General features: G+C 45.7%; 1 long non-coding RNA gene across 2 annotated transcripts in view; it reads left to right on the top strand.

Moving 5' to 3' along the window:
- The window catches only part of LOC131503827 (uncharacterized), a 38819-nt gene extending 19096 nt beyond the window's left edge, over positions 1-19723 (top strand). The window contains exons 1-3 of one of the 2 annotated variants that reach the window (XR_009257633.1): positions 9114-11249; positions 11337-11447; positions 17432-19723. This is a non-coding gene — a long non-coding RNA (uncharacterized LOC131503827). Of the gene's footprint in view, positions 1-9113; positions 11250-11336; positions 11448-17431 lie in introns of those variants that run through there. The other variant, XR_009257634.1, reaches the window with a different exon arrangement.
- The last annotated feature ends 442 nt before the right edge of the window (positions 19724-20165 follow it).

Here is a 20165-nt window from a genome sequence, read left to right as displayed (position 1 = left end):
AAACCAGCATAAATTTATTCTCTCCCAGTGCTGGAGGCCAAAAGTACAAGATCAATGTGTCAGTAGGGCCACGCCCCTTGATAGCTGTAGGAGAGGATCTCTCCTCACCTCTTCCAGGTTTTGGTGGCTCCAGAAGTTCCTTGGCTTGTGGCTGTGTCCCTCCAGTCCCTGCCTCCGTCTTCACATGGTCTGTTCCTCCTCTCTTGGTCTCCTCCTCATCTGTCTCCTTTAGGGACACTGTCGTTGAATGAAGAGCCCACCTGGGTAATCTAGGATGATCTCCTCTCCAGACCCTTAACTTAATCACACCTGTAAAGATCTTCTTTTCCAAATGGATACTCAGGATTAGAATACGGACATACTTCTGGAGGGGCCATCAGTCAACCCTTTGCACTCTCCTGTCCCCTGGAGGCAGATGTGGACAGCGTATATATGACTGCTTGTTTTGCTTGCCTGGGGGACTGAATACACAGTGGACGCTGGCCAGACCATATATATATATATAAATAGAACTCTGACCCACAACCTGTAGCAACCTGCCCAGGCAACCAACCCAGTATCCCCATACCAGCCCAGGAAGCCAGCCTGCTGTAAGTCAGACCACTATCTCTAGTAGTAATCCAGGAAGCCAAGCAATAATCCCATCAATAGTCGGCCCCAAATGGCCAGGACTTGATTAATAACTGGCACCTCCCCTAACTTTTGTTCTCACCCTGACTTAGGTCTAATCGGAGAAGCCCCATGTGGACCTTTGACCAATCACATAGGATGCCCGCCTTCCACTGAGCCCGCCCCCAGCTCCCCCATGCCCACAGCCTCCCATCAGGGCACACTGGAGCCACCCCTGGTTTCCCCCGTGAAGCTTTGCTGCCCCTCTGCCTGCCTTTGAGTCTCTGCCGAAGCTCGAGTGACGGCGGCCGACTCCCTTGCTCTAGCAAGTTCGGGATAAACAGACTTTGCTTTTCCCATTTGACTGGTTTTCATCTATTTCCACATGCGTTTGCTATTCTTCTGACCGTACCAGGCAGACATTCTCCGCTGGGTGTCGTTCTGCCTTTCACGTCTCCTTCCGCACCTTAATGTCTACCTGCCGCTGGGAAAGAGCCCTGTCGTGCTGGTAGAACAGGGTGGCGGTGGAGGACCCAAGGGGGAGGTGTAGTGAGCCAAGGGCCGAGTGGTAGTGGCACCACCCGGGAGCAGAAAGAGAACAATAAGAGCTACGACAAGGTGCCAGGACGCACCCCCAGAAACCATTCAGGACCCCACTCAAGATCTGCGCTTGTTAAAAGCTACTTGTGTATGCAACCCATGCATTTTATAAGTCGTGTTATTTTTCAGATTTCTTTTCCTCTGACCTTTCCTTAGTTAACACATGGCGCTGTGCTTGGGATATACCATCATTTATTTCCTACTACCCTGTATTTATGGGGAGGCCGACTGGAAGGCACACAGGAGAAAGACGGGTCTTTAAGGTGCACAGGACTGCACGAAAGCTGGGTGTGAGAAGAGTGGAAGGAAAGCCAGAGGGGTTAAGCTCTAGAAGTGGCAAATCAGGGATGCAGAGAGGAGAAAACATGCTGTAGTGTGAGAAGGCATGAGGGGCCATGTGGTTTGATGTAGAGAGCGCGGGGCTGCAAGTCAGGTGACGGGGGTGACGTGAAGCAAGGCGTCAATTTATCGGATGCTTGTGGCTCCCTTTGCTCCATAATTCACACTCCGGTGCTAGTCTGACATTTGCCCAATGAGACAATAATTCTAAGGCTCTGTTTTTTCACATGAAAGGTCTCTGTTGTCATTAAAAACATTCTGGAGTCGGTGGGACCCCTGGCTCTCACCTCCCTGTGAACGGACGGGGACAGGGCTTTTGTCGATCAGCTCCCCTGAGCCTTATGAAGGTTTTTCTGAGAGTCTGGGGCAGCCAGAGGGGACCAGCCGGGCGCTGAGATCTGTGTCTCACGCCAACCCAAATAACCCCACATTCATGGCTTTTACTTGTTGGGTGTTGGGCTTCCACCCGCATTTCACTTTAAGAAATATTCTTTGAGCTAAACGTGAAGACATCGCAGCTGAGTATGGTGGGGAGGGGAGCCAGCCAGCCAGCGACTGTAGGTTCTCTCTTGCCCAGAACAGTCCAGCTTTCCCATCCTTTGCTCCACCCCTGGCGAGGTGTCACGAATTAGGTGGCAGTGCACCACTCTCTCACCTGATTCAGAGGTGTTGGGAGCCCTCATCGGTCAGGTTGTGCTCACATCATTGGCTGATCATGGTGTGAAAATTAGCACAGACTTTATTTAGGGTTTTATAGCATCCCTGGAGAGAAGGCATAATTAATCCTGATCTTACAGATGAAAAGCTGGAAATGCAAGCTATTTAAAGGACGCCCGACACGACACCGGATGGGTCATTAGGAAGGAGGCCAGGGCGGGACGGCAGCCTGTAAGACCCAAGCCCGGAGTCACTGGGCTCCCGTGATGCCTTTTGTGCAACTGCCTTTTGAATTTCAGTCGCTGCCCCCTGACTGAGAAGATAGTAGCCACAAATTGCCAAATCTTGTCACCAACAGAACTTACGCTTGACCTCTTGATAACGAGGATAGGCTTTCAGCACTTCCTGCTCCAGAAGCGAGTACAATCAAAAGGAAGACAGGGTCTGTACTCCTTGCTCAGTGCCCTCTGTTGATCCAGACCCTGCAGGCACATGTGTGAATGGCCATGAACCCCGAGCAGCCCTGCAGCGCCGTAACAGGCAAGAGCTTGCTGAAGACTCTAGCCATTATCCCATCGGGACAGGGGGCATGGAGGGGTGGGGCCTCTCTCTGGCTTTGTGTCAGGTATCTTCCCCCCCCCCCCCCCCCCCCCCCCGCTTTGGCTGCTATAGCAAATTGCCACAAACTTAGTGGTTCAAAACAGCACATATTTATCCTGTTACAGTTCCAGGGATTACAGAAATCTGAAAGGCGTCTCAGCTGGCTAAAATCAAGATGTCGACAGGGCTGGTTCCTGCTCGAGGCTCCAGGGCATAACCTGTCCTTGGTGCTTCCGGCTTCTAAGGCCATTCATTCCTTGGCTACATCCGATCTGTTTACAAGCCTGGGCCCACCTGGATAACCCAGGATCGTCCCTCCGTCTCAAGATCTGCAGACACGTCTGCAGGGTTCTTTTGACATAGAAGGCAATGTATTCACACGGTCTGGGGACTGGTACGTGGACATCTTGGGGGTCATTATTCAGCTACCACACCAGGCAGTTCTCAGACTTGGGGGGTGGTTCAGAATGAATCCAGCTCTGAGACTTGACCAGGGCCTCTGATGGCACGGTAGGATTTTTAAAGTGTCTTGCTTTTGGAAACTCACCTCCTCTGGAACTGGAGCCTGGAGAAGAAGGTGCGGAAGCCCCGGGCTGGCGATATCCTCAGGAATCCACGCTTGGACTGGAAAGCGTCACAGCGACCTAGAGATTCGCTAGGTGCTTTCTGCCATGTGCCCTGAGCCCTGGAGACAACACGAAGGAGGGTGCAGACCTGGTTTGTCCCTGACCCTCTACACTTGCTGGCAGCTCCCTTGGCATTGGTTTTCTCTGCTGTGACAGAAGTGTGATTCAGAATGCCAACACACGCAAAAGCCCCGTTTCAACAATTTTATTTTACTTTGATCATTCTTTTTAAAAAGTATATCTACGATTTCTTTCTAACGGTAACTACAATACATGTCAAGGGCAGAATGTTTGAAGAGTTCAGAAATCCATATATTACTCAGGATCCTACTGCCCGCTCATCTACACTCCAGAGGCGGTCCTGCCTTCGTTTCTAAGCAAACACACACATGCACATACATTCACAACTGGGACCAACCATTGTATAAGCACATAACATATGTTTTTTTAAATGTTTATTTATTTTTGAGAGAGAGAGACAGAGACAGAGACAGAAACAGCGAGCAGGGGAGGGGCAGAGAGAGAGAAAGGAGACACAGAATCTGAAGCAGGCCTCAGCGCAGAGCCCAATGTGGGGCTCAAACCCATGAACCGTGAGACCATGACTTGCGCTGAAGTCGGACACTTAACCAGCTGAGCCCTGCAGGCGCCCCAGCATATAATAAACATATTTGTGCACGAACCATTCAACTACTGTTACGGGAAAATAGCAGTTTTGATTTATTCACCAGCGTAGTATACCTCCAGACACACACCTTTTGGTGCTTTTCACACCTACTTTTCCTTGCTCTCAGGTTTCCACGGGGTGGGGACTTCCTCATTCTTTTGTCATGAAAGCCAAGGGCAGCGAACACTGCGCCTATCTTACTGCCTGAGTGTCTTAGACGGCTTTTAGAATTTATGAAGAGACAATAGTCTTGTGATTTAAGGCTATTGATTTGCAAGAATTGGGCCTTTTGAAAGAGAAAGAGGTGTTTGAAAGTCAATGACTTGTCTTTGCCTATCAAAAGCTAAGTGAGTCCCCGTGTATAGATTTATAAAGTTTATACCAAAAAAAAAAAAAAAAAAAATGGAGCTGGGGGAAATGGAGAAAGAGCCAGACTATGCTGTCACCCTGCTGGATAAAGATTCAGTGCTTGGTGCAGTTGCAACCGGGGGGACTGGAGAGGATGGGAGCAGAAAGCGAGGTCTGTGGTCCAGATAGCAAGGGACTGGGTCCAAAGGCTTGGGGGCGCACTGGGGAGTCCGCTATATTGATCACGCTCCAATCTCAGAAACACACAGCGTTTTCTCTGGCTACGTCTGCATCTGACCTGTCAGGTGTTGCTGTAGAATTTCGGACAACCCAGCTGATTCAATTCACTTCACGATCATGGTTTCAAACTTCCAGTGACTTCCCAAGACTGCCCACCAAATCTTTCTCTTTTTTTTTTTTTTTTCCCCGCCATGCAATATCTGCTCTCCATTCTCTGGGATAACTATTTCATGCCTCAATTTTTCTCCTTAAATCTCCAAGCCTCTCTTCCTTCCCATCCCTTCCACAGCCAGGTCATCAGCTAACTAGATGGAAATAGAAGGAATTAGATGGAAGCATCTTTTTTTAATTTAATTTAATTTTATTTTGTAATGTTTCTATTTATTTTTGAGACAGAGAGAGACAGAGCATGAGCAGGGGAGGGGCAGAGAGAGAGGGAGACACAGAATCCGAAGCAGGCTCCAGGCTCCCAGCTGTCAGCACAGAGCCCAATGCAGGGCTCCAACTTACAGACCATGAGATCATGACCTGAGCTGAAGTCGGATGCTTAACCGACTGCCCCTAGGTGGAAGCATCTTAATTTAGCACCATCAAATCTAGAGGCCTACCAGCCCTGGGAGTCCTTGTCCTTTCTCCGTCCCTAGGCCTCTGTTGTCCAGAGGCCACCATTCCTGCTGTTTTCTCAAGGATTTAACTCACTTCGTGTTCCTTTCCTTCCTTCCTGCGACTTCAGTTTCTCTCCGCCAGCATATTTTTCACAGCACACAAACAGGCTGTGGTTTTTTCTGATCCACTTAAGTCTTCTTTGACCCTCTCCTGCTGCAGTTAGCGCCCCATCATTCTGCCCTGTTTCGCAGCAGACATCCGCAATCTCGTAAGAATTGTATACACACGCTGTCTCCGTTTGTTTACGATGGCAGAACCTTCTCATCTGGTTTTCACCCACTTCTGTTTTGACTGGCTCTCTTCAAGTTCACCGGTGGTCTCCACATTCCGTTTCATTCTGTTTCTCACTCGAATTGGAACAGAGGATGACTCTTTTTCTGGAAGACCCTCTCTCACACTTCAGGATTTCTTCTGATCTGGCGTCTTTCTTTTTCCCATCTCTTGTTCCTCTGATTCTCCCCAACTGCAACTGTTCGAGGGCCCTGCGGCTCACTTTTCATCTCCCTACTCTCTCTGCCCTTGAGAGGTCAGATTTGTTCTCCTGACCTCCACACATCAGTCTCTAGCCCAAACGATGTGATGTGAACCTGAGAGCCCTGCATCTGATACATCTGGTCTGTTGGCTCACAGTCTGGTCTCAGAGTTGTCATGTCGTCCTTCCTTTCCATAATCAGTAAATGACACCCCCACCAGCCAGCTGCCCACCGAGGCTGCTTCCCCATCCCCCTCCCTGTGCAAACCATCCATATATCCTGCCATATCCCCTATCCCCCACCAGGGTACATTTGCTTTTCTCCACCTCTCCACTTCTCTTTGTTCCAAAATTCTTTTTTTGTTTAAATGTTTATTTTTGAGAGAGAGAATGAGAATGAGAATGAGCTGGGGAGGGGCAGAGAGAGAAGGAGACACAGAATCCGAAGCAGGCTCCAGCCTCTGAGCTGTCAGCACAGAGCCCGACACCAGGCTCGAACTCACAAACCGTGAGATCATGACCTGAGCCCAAGTCGGTCGCTCAACCGACTGAGCCACCCAGGCGCCCCTATTCCAACTTTCTTGACATCTCACCTGGACCACCATAGCAGCGTTATGACTCTGACCCCTTTTCTGTTCTATCCTCTATAAGGTAAAATCCCAGCTCCCGCCATCACTTACAGGGTACTCTTGTTCCTCTCTGCCCAGCTTGCTAACTTGTTCTCCTCTGTCTCATGTACACTTACCACTGGCTGTGCTGGGACTCTCCTGCCCTAGGAGCATTGCATACACTCTTCTCCGTCCCTCAGGACTTCTCAACCTTGGCCCTGCTGACACTTGGGACTGCATAATTCTTTGTTGTGGGGGTCTGACATATGTATTATAGAGTGTTTAGTAGTGTTCCTGGCTTCTTCCAAGTAGACGTCAGTAGCATCCCCCCATGCCAAGTTTGACAACTAAAAATGGCTCCAGACATTGTCAAAGGTCTCTTAGTTGGCGAAATCTCCCCTTAGTTGGCAAAATCAGCCCCTGCTCTACCCAAAATTACACCCACCCATCATCCCCTAACCTAGGGCCAGCATTAAAATGACTTAATAACTGCTATGCTATAGCATAGACTTCAACCAATCAGAATATATGCTGGCCCCAAGCATCCTTATTTTTGTCTGTAAAATGAAGATACTGATAATCCCCACCTTGTAGGCTTGTCATGAGAGCAGATGAGTTTAAGTGGATAAAGTGCTTATCCCAAGGCCTGCCATGGAGGGAATGCTCCATAAGCACCCAATGTTCCTCTTGCCATCCTTATTCTAATTGGCTCATTACTAGCCATGTCCAAAGCAGCCTCCTTGCTCATCTGTTATGCTTCATTGCTGCACTCTGGTTGTTCCTGAAGAACACTCACAGGTCGTAATTAACTTGTAATCATATCTGTTTTCATTTGTGTATTGGTCTATTACCTGACTTCCCTTGTAAATCCTACCAAGGCAGTGCATCAGGGTAGTTCACTGTTGTAACAAGTAACTTCTACACCTCTGTGATTTCGCACAGTGGAAGATTATTCACTTTTTCCAAATGTCTGTTCCATGTGACTCTTTGGGGTACAAGCCTTCCAGGTGCCCATTTTGGGGTCTCCTCCTTCCTTTGCTGGGGCTCGCTGTGGGATCCTCTGCCTCCATCTGGCAGCCAGGGGAGGGAGACAGATGGAGGATTTCACGCGGAAGATTTTCAATGGACCTGGGCTGGGAACACCCGTCGTCACTTCCTGCCCCCATTCCACTGGCTACTGCTCAGTCACATGGCCGCAGAGCTGCAAGGCAGGCTGGGAAATGTAGTCTGGCTGTGCCCAGCAGAGACAGGAAAGAGTGCGGGGAGCGTGGGGTCAGTCTGTTTACAGGCAGGCATTGCATCCGTGGGCTCAGCATCTGCAACGGTGCTGGGCACAGAACTCATAACAAAAAATATTGGTGAATGAAATCAGTGAATAAATGAATATGTTTTAACCCATGTCAATCTTTTCTGAGCATCCACATTGGAAAGGATTAATTTTTTTCAGAGGGGCTGTACCATTTATAAACTTTATTACGTGCTGAAAAGCTTGTGGAAGGATAATTGAGTAGTTTAACACTCTTAGCTTTGCCAGTTAAGAGCCACCTAAACCTTGGGAAGACCACCTCCTTTTCCGTGTAGGGCCTTAGTTTCTCTACCTGCCCAGGGTCTTTCCTGGAGCGGGTAAGTGCTGTCTGTTTTTGTTTCAGATGTGATCACCAGCATAGCCTTGTTTACAAAAGAGACCTGAAATAAATGCTTCTAGATTGATTTTCTGACCAGCGTAGTTCCCTCTGACTGTCATGTTCCTCCGGGTCTGGGCTGCTCTCGGGGAGATACATTAAAAAGAAGGACTCCCGACCAGGACCAGGCAGATTGGAAAGACAAGAATGTTAGAATGCAGGCTGTCTCTCCCTGCCCCCTCCAAGGGCTGGCAACAGTGTGATTCAGGTGTGCGGTTACCATTTCAGATGGCTGGTCAACCAATATTGTGGTTTATATTGGAATTACAGGAAAGTCCTTGACAAGCTTTTTGTTACAGCTCTGAGATGGTTCGTGCAGAGAGGGTTGCCAAATTCAGCGGAAAAAAAAATACAGGATGTCTATTGCATGGGACGTACCATAAGTATGCAAAGAATTATTCATTGTTCATCTGAAATTCTAAGCAAACTGGGCACTCTCTGTTTTATCTGGTAATCTTATTGGTGTGGACCCTCAGTCTTCAGTGTTGGCCTGGCTCTGTCTCCTTCTCTGTCTCCATTCCTGATTAGTTTGAACAGTGGCAGAACTGACAGGAAAATTCTAGGATGTGTGAGTTTCCAGAGCAAGTCCCCCTCCTCCCTTATCACGTGTGGGTTGGTTACTTGATGATTGACTTCAATGTTCACCCTATAGCTGCCTACTTCCATTTCAGTGGCTGGCTGGGCAGGTCATGCTATCTTTCTGTATGTTCTAGCTAGTGGGTCATTTACTTTCCAGCCTTAAGTAGAAGGGACTGTCGAGGCACCGGGGTGGCTTAGTTGGTTAAGCATCCGACTCTTCATTTCGGGTCAGGTCGTGATCTCACGGTTCAGAGTTCGAGCCCTGCATTGGGCTCTACACTGACAGTGCAGAGCCTGCTTGGGATTCTCTCTCTCTCTCTCTCTCTCTCTCTCTCAGTTTCTTTCTGCCCCTCCCCTGCTTTTGCTTATGTGCTCTCTCTTTCAAATAAATAAATATACTTAAAAAAAAAAAAAGAAGAGACTGTCTTGGCCTCCCATTCATCTTGCTTTCCACCTGACCAAAATTACTCAGCCAAGTCCCTAATGATTGTATTTCCTTCTCCTCTATTAAAATTGGGGTCAACCTTAACATCTGTGAGCCATGTTCAGATTTAATTAAGATACACTTGGTTTGGTCCACAACCACTTATAAATTTTAATTAAGCTGGATATATATTAAACTGAATTATTTTACAAGAACCAGTGCATTTGATAAGAAATGTAATTATCCGTATTTGAAATGCTACAGTTTTATATTCTGAAATCCCGATTTTAAAAGAAAACTCATTTTAGGTCAACTTTAGTCTTGAATAAGCATTGATGAATGAGGCCATTTCTGGCTTTGATTTCAATTAATATTAGTCTTCTTCCATTATTAGAAAAATATTCATTCATTCTTTCTTTCAACAGTGAGGGTCTATTTAGTACCAGGAACTATGTAAGTCATGATATTGGAAACTCACGTTTTAGATTCATAATGGTCTTCCTTTAGCCTTGCTTTTTGTCTTCACAGCCTTCATGAGTTGAGTTAGTTATCCGCTTAGGTATAAGTGGATTATCTTTTCATTACTCACGTACACATGTAACTCTATTAGTATCCAGAAAAAAGTTTGGGTAAAAGGTGTCTAAACATCTCACTCAAAGAAGAAAAGATATCCTCTTTCTTTTTCCTTTCCTTTCCTTTCCTTTCCTTTCCTTTCCTTTCCTTTCCTTTCCTTTCCTTTCCTTTCCTTTCCTTTCCTTTCCTTTCTTTTTTTTTTTTTTTTAAGTGAAGTCTGTGTCCATTTAGGGAGGTGAGAGAAGGCTGTATAAGGAAGAGAAGATCTCTGGACTGAATTGTGTTTCCCTGCCCCCACCCACCAATTCATATGCTGAAGCCCTAACCCCCAATGTGACTGCATTTGGAGATAGCACATGCATCAGTTAGGAGGTAATTGAAATTAAATGAGCTGAAATGTGGGGTCTTAATGCTGAGAGGATTGGTGGTTTTATAAAGAGTGGAAGAGCCATCAGCCATCTCTCTTTCCCCATAAACACACCCACCAAGGAAAGGCCAGGTGAACATATGGTAAACAAATACCTCTTTGCCAGGAATAGATATTTTACCAAAACCCTACCATGCTGGCACTCTGATCTTGGACTTGTGGCCTCTGAAATGGTGACAGATTTCTGCTGTTAAGCCACCCAGTCTGTGGCATTGTGTTATGGTGGCCTGATCTGACTAATATAGCGAGCCTGCATCTAACCCTTTGGATGCATAGAATTTCCATGGGCTTTGGCGTTCCGGCCTGGGAGGTGGGCAGCTCTTTTCTCCAGAGCAGTTTTGCCCTTTACTGTAATAAATCCCATGAAGTCAGCTACTTCCTGTTCCTGAGAACAGCACGGATCCATCTTAGAGTTCGCGGGACAACCCTTGACAGTGGAGCAAAGCTGACCAGCTTGTCCTTGGATTGACCTTGACTTCTTAACATAGCATCTTGACTGATTGAACTTCACAGCCTGGACGCTTGTGATTTACAACACTCAAGTCCTCCACAAAAAGATAAATGCAGAATTCAATTTATCAGTTCCTGCAGCTTGCTCCATTCCTTTAGGGGGAGTTTTTCCATTAGAAGAGCTAATAATCCCTTCCTTTTTTGTGTCCCATTGAGTCTCATATGTCAACAGATTTCAGAACATTAAAAAAAAATCTCAAGTTCAGCTTAATATTTGATGTGACTTTTACACTGCTGAGCCATGTCCCTCCCTAAAAGCATGGTTCTTGTCTTTCCCTTGGAGTCTCACCTTCCGTACCTCTTTGATGCACTAAAAATGCTCTCTGTGGATCAATGGCGAGTACCAGCCCTCCAGACATAGAGCTGTGACAGAAAATCAATGTGCGGTGTGGACAGTTGAGGAGAACCTTAAATAATGCCTTAAAAGGTCTGCACTCTGCAGTCCTCCATCCCAATGCCCGTAGAGAATGCCAGTAGGGGTCATACCTGCTAACGTGTGTATTCTTTCCTAGTGTGCAGGAGTTTAATAAAACCAGCAGATGAAAACTACAGTCAAGTCACAATTAAAAAGCCTTTGGATATAGATTATTCTGACACCTTTTTTACCCCTCCTGTCCCTATGGTGAGAATATTTAAAAAATACTGAACTTGGCACTTTCCTTAAGTCATGCTGAGACCTAACGCATGCATCTCATTTTCTTTCTAAAAGCCAGCACTTAGCAACTTTCACTTGCTGGCATCATCTCGTGCCAAGAACAGTGAGGATGCTCCGAGAAACCCAGTGGCTACTTTCTTCTGGTGTCAGATGAGAGGGGAAGGGGTAAGTACCCCCATTTATTAGCTTCTTGTTATAGCATAAAGCATCATAAAACTGCCATCTGTAAAAGGACCTACGAAGGACCTTTAAGCTAAATGTCTGCAATTCCCAAGATACTCCAAAATAACCTGGAACAGCATGGATGCTAATGTATGCCAGATTTGGATTTCTTCTGGTGGAGTATCCCTTGGATAACATCCTCTGAGGTTTTTCTTGAATAAAATTTATACCCAGAAAACTTTTTAGGGCCCTGTAATTAAAGAAGGATAGGCGGGATAGGAGGGTATACATTTCACAATAGTTTTTGTAGCTGTGTTTGTGAAAACAACAACGACAACAAAAACTGCAAGACAGATGAGAAAGCCAAAGGGCACGGATGTGTTACTGAAGCACTGTGGCTAAGAGGACCTCCCTGCCTGGACTGCTTTGCTTGCAGCTACTGAGTGGCGTTATAAAGCTGCCGGAGGTTTGCAGCAATGTGCTATCACAATTCAGTTTACAGGCGTTCAGGGGTGAGAACTAGATGTGAGATGTGCCTGGAGGTGGTGTGCCTATTCAGAATGTGAGAGGGACATGGAAGATGAAGCAGAGGAGGAGATGTAGGCCTTTGGCCACAAGGAGGAGAGAGAGTGTGGCTTATGGCAGGGTGAGAGGGCTCTGAGAGCAGGTGGCTCTTTGTTAGCATTAGTTGAAAAGAGACGAGAGCTGTGACGAAATGTTTTTCCAGTTGAGAAATCACCCTCAGCCACAAACGTTTACGACTCGTAATGATTTAAGAAGGGAAGAGCCTCAGGTCACACGGGACTTTGAAGACAGACCTTCTGATGTTTTTTCTAGCACACGATGGCCCAATTTAAGCTCTAGAGCTGCTCTGATCAATATGGCAGCCACTGGCCGCTTGGGGCTAGTGTAAATTGTGTCAAATACACGTTGGATTTCAAAGATGTAGTCAGAAAAAAGTACTACACTTCTCAGCAATTCTTAAAAATATTGATTATAGGGGCACCCGGGCGGCTCCGTCGGTTATGGGTCAACTCTTGATTTTGGCTCAGGTCATGATCTCACGGTCATGAGTCTGAGCCCCGCATCCGGCTCTGCCCTGACAGCACAGAGCCTGCTTGGGATTCTCTCTCTCCCTCTTTCTCTGTCCCTCCCCTGCTCACATTCTCTCCTGTCTCTCGAAATAACTAAGTAAACATTTAAAAAAAATATTGATTACATGTTGTAATGATATTTTGAATATATTGGGTTAATAAAGTTTTTTATACAATTATGAAAATTAATTGCAATACAACCTTCTGGTTATAAGATGAAGTAAATCATGGAATGGAATGTGCAGCATGGTGACTACTTAATGACACCGTGTTGCATGTTTGGAAGTTGCCAAGAGAGTAGATCTTAAGAGCCCTCATCATAAAGAAAACACCTGTAACCCTGCATGGTGAGTGATGTTAACTACATTTACACTGGTGATCGCTGTCACGGTATATACGAACCCCAAATCATTATATTGTTGACCTGAAACTCACCTAACATTCTCAGTAAGAAAATTAATTTCACCATTTTTTTTTTCACTTTCAAATGTGTGGGGTTGGGGCGCCTGGGTGGCTCAGTCGGTTGAGCGTCTGACTTCAGCTCAGGTCATGATCTTGAGGTTCATGAGTCTGAGCCCCCCGTTGGGCTCTGTGCTGACAGCTCAGAGCCTGGAACCTGCTTCGGAGTCTGTGTCTCCCTCTCTCTCTGCCCCTCCCCTGCTCACGCTCTGCCTCTCTCTCTGTCTCTCAAAAATAAATAAATGTTAAAAAAGAAAAAAGAAAAAAAAAACGCTGTCTGCAACTGCACGTAATAATGGCTGACCGTGGTTTAGAAAGGGCGCAGGAGAAGTAGAGTATGAGGGCCTGGAATCTGCATGACACGGTCCGAGATTGCTCGTAGCCTAATGCTAACAGTCCGCAGTCTTTTCAGGGTGACTTCCCTGTGAGGTGGGCTGAGGTCTGACTCGAATCTGACCCTCTAGCAATAGGATGGCGCCCAGGTGGATGGGAGCAAGAATCACAGCCCTCCAGGCCCGGGACTCATCCCTCCCTGCCCCGTGCTCCCGGAGATCCGCAGAATCCCGCCTTCTAACAGCAGTCTGACTTGGAGACGCAGTTGGATGCTCTCCCATCTGCCCCCGGGAGAGACGATTAGTGTAAATACTTGCCCTGGTTATATAAACAAGAGACGCTGCGTTTTTAACCGCTGAGCTTTTGGAATTTGGAACTCAGGTGCCTCTGAAGCCACACAAGGCAAGTTCCATTGTCCCTGTTCTCTGGGCTTCTGATTGCTTGACATCCCATGTAAGCTGACTGATTGCTCCCGACTCACCCTAAGCCATACTTGATCTGTAGTAGGTGATATCGATGTGTTTTAGGCGGATAGAAAATCCAGGCTCTCAAAATGTCCCAGAGGCTCCTGTTTGCTTATTCGAGGTGGCTGGTGAAGGGGCGATGAGCAGGACTGGAGAACTGGCTCTTACTGCATGAACGTCCAGCCGCGCTGCCCCCCAGTTGCATCCAACACCCTCTGTTGACCGAGAGCTAGGAGGATGGGAGCAGGAAGGGAGGGGGCTGGCGGATGACAGGGTGGGAAAGAAAGGAGAGCAGTTTTCTTCTGAAGGAGGGATTTGTAGAACAACGTTCTCTCTCTCTCTCTCTCTCTCTCTCTCTCTGTTTCCCCTGGGACCACTTCTCACCGAAATCACCTGTTCAGTCTTGGGAAGTTTTCGCAAAACTGAAAAGTTTCATTTGACCAATTGAGGGTTTTTTGGTGTGTGTATGTTTTCATCATTTTAGCAAGATAAAGCTAATCTCTTTAAACCTTTGTTTAGAGAAAAACCTTGAAATCGGGTATATGCAGAATTGAGATCTTACCCCCAGGAAATAACGCCCTAATCTCTCATGAGTCACCATTCAGAATCGTGCAAATATTCTGCTGGTTGAGTTCTCCCAGCTGAGTGCCCAAAAGATATCTCTATTTGGTGAACCACCCTGGGGCTCCCCTGCTTCTCTTGTGAGGGCCCCCTCCTCCCGTCTGGGCCACCGTTGTGCGGATTACACTTCTCCTTCTATGCTTCTCCCTCCACCTGTAACGTCTTAGCCAACCGCGCACAGCCTTCACAGAGGCCTTGTGGGAACCTCGTGGTGAAAGGTGCTTTGTAAAAAATAATACCACATAAATGGAAGATCATTATTACTAGATTAGCTTCTCTCTCCCAGACTAATCATTTCAGTCTCGCAAAATGAACCGCATTAGCCATCTGCTGGCCCAATTACCTAAATGATTCAAATTCTTTGAAACCTGGTCACACAGCTCCTCATTCTTCCCAACTCCCATTTTAGTGCTGCCAGCAGATTTTAGAGCCCCGGTGTCCTCGTCAGAGCCACTTAGCTTTATGGTGAGTAATGGCACTCCTCAAGGTAGGCCGGTGACCCTCTGGCAGCTGAAGGCGGTGGCCATCTTGCTTCAGTGTCTAATTTACCACTTGCCTTGTTTTTAACATACTGTTTTTTTGGGGTTTTTTTCTGTATCACCTTCCTCTTAAAAGTGTGCATGGAGTCTTTTTGGAAAATCAAAGAAAGTGGAATGATGCCTGCCTTCTATATTTTTTTCTTTCTTTCTTTCTTTCTTTCTTTCTTTCTTTCTTTCTTTCTTTCTTTCTTTCTTTTTTAAACTTTTTTAATGTTTATTTATTTTTGAGATAGAGAGACACAGAGCATGAACAGGGGAGGGGCAGGGAGAGAGGGAGACACAGAATCTGAAACAGGCTCCAGGCTCTGAGCTGTCAGCACAGAGCCCGACGCGGGGCTCGAACTCACGGACCGCGAAATCATGACCTGAGCCGAAGTCGGGCGCTTAACCAATTGAGCCACCCAGGCGCCCCTATTTTTCTTTATTAACTTGGTTGTAGGTGGATAATTTTTGGCCTCTTGGCCATACTGTCTAAAAACTAAATTCTAGAAAATTAGTTGAGGATGATCTGTTTTACGTTTACACTCTTGGTTTTCTTTTGGTTTGCCCAGTTTTTTTCCATGTTATTTATTGTACCATCTTTAAAAATGACTCTCTTTCCAGATTACCTCTCTAACAGAACTTGAAATTTGTGTTCTAAAGTTCCAAGATTTGTTTAATTTACTGGTTTGTGTATATATATATATATATATATATATATATATATATATATATATATATGGTTTCAATCAATTGAGTTAATCTCGACATTGGAAGTTGAAGCCTGGAATCCTGGTGTAACCAAGGGAACCCCCGCTCTTAGCACAGGGCATGTGCAGGTGCAAATGGCACCGAGTACATTGGTATTGGCTTTTCCGGCAGCCACTAATTTCACACATTGACGTTGCCAGGGACTCTCTCTATCCTGCAGCTATTCCGTTTCTCACTCTGCTTTACTTCTTAATATAAAATTTTGATTTGAAATCAAAGTAAAGCCAATCGTTTATGACCCGTGCTATATGGCAGTTATAGGTTTAATACCTGTGGAAGATACACACACACACACACACACACACACACGCACACGCACACACACAAGTACATACGACTGCATGTTCTAGTCCCATAGTCAAATAACAGTGAAAACCTTAAAGATCAGTTAAAGGTATCAAAACACTTTATTATTAATTGGAGTATTGGTTGTGCAAACAGTAAGTACCACAAGAAATCTGAGAAGGGAGAGGTCACTTAAAAATATTTTTTTTAATCTTTATTTTTGAGAGAGAGAGAGAGACAGAGTGTGAGCAGGGGAGGAGCAGTGAGAGAGGGAGACACAGAATCTGAAGCAGCTCCAGGCTCCGAGCTGTCAGCACAGAGCCTGATGTGGGACTTGAACCACGAACTGCGAGATCATGACCCGAGCCGAAGTTGGACGCTCAGCTGACTGAGCCACCCAGGTGCCCTGCGGTCACTTTTAAAGAATTAATTTTTGGGGGAGCCTGGGTGGCTCAGTCAGTCTGACTTCAGCTCAGGTCATGATCTCACAGTTCATGAGTTCAAGCCCCGCATCTGGCTCTGTGCTGACAGCTCAGAGCCTGGAGCCTGCTTCAGATTCTGTGTGTCCCCTGCTCTCTGCCCCTCCCCTACTCACACTCTGTCTCTCTTTCTGTCTCTCAAAAATAAAACATTAAAACAATTTTTTAAAAATTAATTTTTCAAAATGAAAATGTGGGTTTTTTTTTTAATGCTCACAGACATAATATATTCTCATTAACAGAATGTAAAGATATATACAGAAATCACAGCTACTGACAATTTAGAATACAGACCTCTGGGTTTTTTCTTCTATTATAGTTTATTAATTATTGTTTGCTTTATAAGAAACCATCCCCAAACTTAGTAGCTTGAAATACCAACCATTTCTTTAGCTCATGATTCTTCAGGTCGGCAATTTGTACTGAGTTCAGCCGGGCAGTTCTGGCAGTCAGGTCTCACGTGACCTCACGGTCAACTGATGGACTGGCCTTGACCAGCACAGGGAGGACATCTGGGGCCTTTCTGCAGTGACTTCTTCTTACTCCGGCAGCCTAGCCTGGGCTGGCTCACACGGCATCCTCAGGTTTCAAGAGCTGCGGAAAGGCAAACTGCATGCGGACACTTTCCAGGTCCTTGCTTACGTCACATTTACTGCTGTCGCACTGGTCAAAACCAAGTTAAATGGGTACCTAGTGTCGCTGTGAAAGGGACCGTGGAAGAGCAACGGATACAGGGAGTCCTGAGCGGATCGGACATACTGCGATCAAGCCTTCACAACTAAACCTACCTTGTCGTGATATTTTAACAAAATGAGATTCTGTTATACGTGTTATGTTGGTCAGGGTTCTCTAACCAATAGGCTGTATCTATATCTCTGTCTACGTATGGAGAGATAGCTACAGATACATCAATATAGATAGATACACAGATACAGATCTATTATAAGGAATTGTCTCGTGCAGCTATGGAGTTTGGCAAGTCTCGAGACCTGCAGGATGAGTCGGCAAGCTGGAGACCCCAGAGAGCTGACGGTTTAGTTCCAGAGTGAGTCTGAAGACCTGAGAATCACCATGGCCGCTGATACAGCTCCAGGCTGAAGGCTGGCAGGCTAAAAAGCGGGAAGAGCTCATGTTTCAGTTTGAGTCTGAAGGCAAGAGAAACATCAGCGTCTCAGTCTGAAGGCAGGCGGGTGGGAAGAATTTCCTCTTACCAGAGGACGGTCAGCCTTTTTGTGCTATTTAGGTCTTCAACTGATTAAATAGGGCCCACCCACATTAAGGATGGCAATCAGCTTTACTGGATCTCTTGATTTAAATGTTTTTCTCAAAAAAAAAATGTGTATAAATGTTTTTCTCATCTGAAATAACACAAAACAAAACCCACTTTCACAGACTCAGAAACATGCAAAATAAGATTTGACCAAATATTTGGGCACTCCATGGCCCACTTAAGTTGACACGTAAAATTAACCATTATGCATGTTTTTTGTTTTTGTCTCTGAGTTTAAATATATGTCATGGACATTTTTTCATGTCAGTAAATAGAGATGATGATCATCTTTTTTTTTAAGTTTACTTATTTTTGAGAGAGAGAGAGAGAGAGAACAAGTGGGGGAGGGGCAGAGAGAGAGAGAGAGAGAGAGAGAGAGAGAGAATCTCAAGCAGGCTCTGCACTGTCAGTGCAGAGCCTGACATGGGGCCTGAACCGATGAACTGTGAGATCATGACCTGAGCCAAAATCGGATGTTTAACTGACCAAGCCACCCAGGTGCCCCTAAGGATGGCCCTTGTGCGAGTGCCCCTGATCATCTCTGATGGCTGCATAGCATATTACTATTTGACGCACATCACTTATTTCCATTTTCTTGACAAACGCTTGGGTTATTTTTTACACTTCACTACTATATTCGCGTAACGAAGTTTGATTCGTATCGCTAAATTGTCCGCTAAATAATTTGTACAATCTCAGCAGCAAGCATAGGACTGACTGTAACACCTTCAGCACCACTAAATGTGTATTCTTTCAGCAAATACATATTCAGCATCTACCACGTGCTAAACACTGTGCAAGGAGCGAGGTATGCAGTAGCGAGCAGAACAGGCTAGGTCCCTGCCCTCAGGAGGCATCCATTCTGCGGGGAGAGACCCACAGGAAACAAACAAAAACATAGCCTGGTAAGGTAACCACAGCACGTGATAGGGGAGTGAAGGAAATAAATGGTGTAACATTATATAAGCATAGAGCGGTAGAGGGGACTACTGTAGACAGGGCTATCTAAAAGATAGAAGGAGAATTCACTTCAGTCTTGAGGCAGAAAGGAGGATACCATGAAGGTGGGGTTTGCCCCGGATCTTGAAGTACACAAGATGGTTTTGGGTCAGACATTTGGTATGAAGCGTTATGGAGGTTTTGCATGACCCGAATTGTCACAACCCAGGAGTCACTGGAGGGAAATGGGCCAATCAGTTTCTTAAACCAACTTTGGAGGACTCAGGCGGGTGTTTTTTCCAGTTCACACCGAATGCCAAGCTGTCTGAGATGTGCAGGTTGAAGTAACAGAACCTGAGTGTACCACGTCTTTCTTTTTCCAATGCCACTTAATAACTTGGTTTGACTGGTCTGAATTTGGATATTAATAGAGCCAATTTTCAGGGCGCCTGAGTGGTTCAGTCAGTTAAGCGTCCAACTTCAGCTCACGTCATGCTCTCATGGTTTATGAGGTCGAGCCCTGCATCGGGTTCTCAGCTGTCATCACAGAGCCCTCCTCGGATCCTCTGTTCCCCCCTCTGTCCCTAGCCCTCTCACACTCTCTCTGTCTCTCAAAATAAATAAACATTAAAAAAAATAAAGCCAAATTTTCTAGGTGGTGATTTTATTTCTTAGTTCATTTCTTAGTTTATTTCTTAGAACAGCAGAGGTCACAGTAGTCTCTCTCAAAGGATTGAGATGGATGTTTGGTCACAGCTCTCCCACCACAGACCTCAGGGCTACATTGCTTAATGTCATGGTGTTTGTAATCACCTGAGGTTTCATCTTTCAAACAACTGTTTTTCAAAAACCTGTTCCTGCAATTAAGCTGCAGTACCACCAGGAGGCAGTATTGGGATGCACCCAAGGGCAGGATATAAGAAATTGGCCGTTCATTATATTATAAAAGCTAATCTTACTTTTTAAATTTGAATTTAGCATTAACCTGCCAAATGTGTAATTACTCTAGAGTGTCTTTGTAAAATAAATAGAAGTCTAAGCTGCAATTTGGTGGCTATTTTTCTTATTATCCATGTGCTTTATAGAGATTGTGATTAAAATGCCTTTTGTAATTCACCATGAATATTGCACAGTAAAAGCCCAACGAGCGCTCATAGCAGACCTGCATTTCAAATTGCCGGTGCCTCAGGCTGGCCAAGGCCGGTGTTGACGTGGATGCTTGGGACACATCTGCTTATCTGCATCAAGTTTGGGTTTCTCAAGTAGCAAAACCCAGAAGGAAAAGTAAATCTGTAGTACACCTTTCCTGACAAATGTGAAGTCCTTAGAAATTTCCCAATTACAAGTTTTCTGAATTTACCTGTTTATTTTGTTATGTTTTTACAACAGCTCATGGCTCATTTTCACCTTCTGGTATCCCCTTGGTTATTTCTCTTCTTTAACTACAGCCGAGCATAACCTGATCTGCATTGATGCTCGTTTACTTTT

This window comes from Neofelis nebulosa, chromosome 1 (genome assembly GCF_028018385.1).
Source record: "Neofelis nebulosa isolate mNeoNeb1 chromosome 1, mNeoNeb1.pri, whole genome shotgun sequence".
NCBI classification, from domain to species: Eukaryota; Metazoa; Chordata; class Mammalia; order Carnivora; family Felidae; genus Neofelis; species Neofelis nebulosa.
The sequence above is the reverse complement of the archived record's forward strand: the minus strand, read 5'-3'. Positions and strand labels throughout refer to the sequence as shown.